This window comes from Saccopteryx bilineata, chromosome 2 (genome assembly GCF_036850765.1).
Source record: "Saccopteryx bilineata isolate mSacBil1 chromosome 2, mSacBil1_pri_phased_curated, whole genome shotgun sequence".
Classification (NCBI taxonomy): Eukaryota; Metazoa; Chordata; class Mammalia; order Chiroptera; family Emballonuridae; genus Saccopteryx; species Saccopteryx bilineata.
Window position 1 is genome coordinate 150,612,890 of NC_089491.1, and position 3,191 is coordinate 150,616,080.

The following is a 3,191-nucleotide window of genomic DNA, read 5'->3' on the forward strand; positions in this document are numbered from 1 at the left end:
AATGTACGGGAGTGAAAGATAACAGTGCTGGTATCTCTCATGTTGGTGGCAGAGAATACTACCCTTACTGCTACTGCTACTACCAGAAATGATCATGCAAATCATAGCAGTTACCCGGTACTTACATGTTCTCGGGGCCATTTTAAGCACTTTCCCTGCATTAACCAATTTAATCCTCACAACAATAGCTACCATTACTACCTCCTCTTACAGATGAGGCAGCTGAGGCGTGGAGACATCATCACACATCTGTGAAGTGGAGGAGCTTGGATAGGGGTTGGTGCTAAGGGGTGAATTAGACTGATAGTAAAAGTGAAGAAGAGCTCTTGGGTTCCGACATAGTTTGCGGCGACATGGCTAAATGCACCAAGAAGGTCAGAATCGTCGGTAAACACGGCACCTGTTATGGCGCCTCCCTCAGGAAGATGGTGAAGAAGATTGAAATCAGCCAGCACGCCAAGTACACTTGCTCCTTCTGCGGCAAAACCCAAGATGAAGAGGCGGGCCGTGGGGATCTGGCACTGTGGATCCTGCATGAAAACAGTCGCTGGTGGTGCCTGGACCTACAACACCACCTCTGCAGTCACAGTCAAGTCTGCCATCAGAAGACTGAAGGAATTGAAAGACCAGTAGGAAGGAGCTCTACCTTTGGAAACACTGCTAGCCTAAAATAAAATAAATGGGTTAATTTATGTAAAAAAATAAAAAAAATAAAAGTTAAGAAGATAGGATTTCTCTCTAAGGTGAAAAAAGCCATTTGGGAGAAAGCTGCTTCCTTTTTGAAGGCACTACTGACCCTGAGGAGAGGGAGCCATGCCAACCTCCCCACCCTAGTCCTGTGCAGCTGCCCGGGTTCTGCCCCAGCACCTGCAAAGGGGACCAGAAGAGGCTCGTGGGGCCACTGTCGAGACTCTTCTCTTCGATGCCATGCATCCCAGTATCTATAAGGTTTGAGCAGGAAGGGTGGCTGGGGATATTCCCATTTACAGAGTGGGCCCTGAAGCACCACACAGACTTACTGCTGGGTCACAGGGACACCTTTTCTTTGGTCCTAGGAAAGCAGACTTTTTTTTTGGGTGGGGTGGAGTTGGGAGGTGGAGCAGTTAACTGAGCAGGAATCCAGAGCTCAATTTATTAGTTTCTTTCTTTACCGCCTGTCCCTGACAGACAGGAATGACAAGAATAAAAGTTAGGGTAAAAGGGAGGAGATCCTACCAGATTTTATGGAGAAACATCTGAACAGGAAGGAGACTTTCAGGCGGGTTTATTTATAGCTCTGTGGGATATACGGATTTGTGTTTATGGGTAGGAGCATTCAGGAACTGTGAAGTTTAAATTCCTTTAATGTTCTTAGTAGGTGCCCAGGAGGGATTCATTATTTTGGTTTTCATATATATAGATGCTATTAGGAAAAGTCAGAAAATTCAGAAAATCTCTTCCTCACAGAAATTCCTGCTGGCCCCTCTTCCTGAATGCTTCTCGCTTGGGTATTCTTTGGCACTCAAAGTTTTGGACATGGGATCATCACCATTACCTCGACCCTTTAGTGCAGGGGTCGGGAACCTATGGCTCGGGAGCCAGATGTGGCTCTTTTGATGGTTGCATCTGGCTCGCAGACAAATCTTTAATAAAAAAAATAATAACGTTAAAAGTATAAAACATTCTCATGTATTACGATCCATTCATTTCCTACCGCTCATGTTCATGGTTGCGGGTGGCTGGAGCCAATCACAGCTGTCCTCTGGGACAAGACCAAATTTTTATTGGATAATGTGTAACGTACATGGGTCGTTGAATGGCTCTCACAGAATTACATTTTATAATATGTGGCGTTCATGGCTCTCTCAGCCAAAATGGTTCCTGACCCCTGCTTTAGTGTGACTGGGTCTCCACACAGGCCCGTGGGAGAGAAGCACCTTCCACTGCTGCCTGTGTTATCCTGGCCCTCTCGTTGTGCCCACAGAATCATTCCCCTTTCCACCTCCTAACTATGCTTCTGGGTACTTTATGGTAAGGGGGATTTTTTTCTCTTGAAAGGCACTATTATAGTGGAGAACTGTCCTGTCACTCTTTATCACTTTTAACAACTATAAAATCTCTTACACGATGTCTAGAGCTTCATAAACATATGTTGTGGCACTATTTTATCAGCCCTATAACAGTCAAGGTCACAGACAATGTGCCAGAGGAAGGAAGACAGTGAACATATTATAAATAGATGTGTAGCTTGAAAATGACCCTTTTTGGTGTGGGAGGACACTAATTGGCAATGAGAAGTCTCCAGGTATATGCCAAATGCTTGCTATGCTTAATCTAACGGGTGTCTTAGCATGTCAGAGGTTTAAACATTTATCATCGTTATTTCATGACACTGAAAAATGAATTAAAAGATAAAACTAGAGAAAAAGTGCAGTTGGAATAGTGAAAAGTTAGCATATGATACATAATTTTAATTTAGGAAATCTTAACTGACACACGTAAGAACACTATACCTTATACTTTGTCATTCTGAACTTTTCATAGCATTGGGGACCATTTAGGCATTAAGTTGAAATACTAATGCTGAATCCCATTTCCTTGCCTCTTGCTCTTTCATTCATTCTCAACAGGTATATTTTAACAATGAAATATCTAACAGGTATTTTGGTTTGTTACTTGGTTATCAAAAATGTCCCCAAGTCATTGGTTTAGACCTGCCAGTGTATGGGCTGGTGATTCATGCTTAATAGACTTCTGAACTCCCAGCATCCAGGGAGAGAGAAAAGCACCAAAAAAATCACCATCAACAGCGACAACACCAAAAATAATAACAGTATCATTAATGGGTGTCCATACACATTAATACGAACGCTTTGAAGACCCTCTTTAGGCAGGTATTAGAAGGGATCAAGAATTCAGGCAGTGAGGTTAGACTTCAGGTGACTTAATTAACTCCTCTCAGATTGCAACTTCTTTATCTGTAAAAGAGGAAGTATTATTAATACTTATAATAATGATTATTATTAATACCACCTTAACATTTCCCCTGACAATTAAATGAATAATGCATGTAAAGCACTTAGAACAGTGCCTACTTTTAAATTTAAAATATTTATTTTTAATTAATTACTTGATTTTTTTGAATTTCTTTTTTTTTATTTTTAAAGACTTTATTTTAGAAAGAAGAGAGAGAGAGAGAGAGAGAGAGAGAG

At 41.6% G+C, this 3,191-nt stretch overlaps 1 pseudogene; it reads left to right on the forward strand.

Annotated features, from left to right (window-relative positions):
• The first annotated feature begins 307 nt into the window (after nucleotides 1-307).
• Nucleotides 308-708, forward strand: LOC136322998 (large ribosomal subunit protein eL43-like; annotated as a pseudogene).
• Nucleotides 709-3,191: the final 2,483 nt, after the last annotated feature.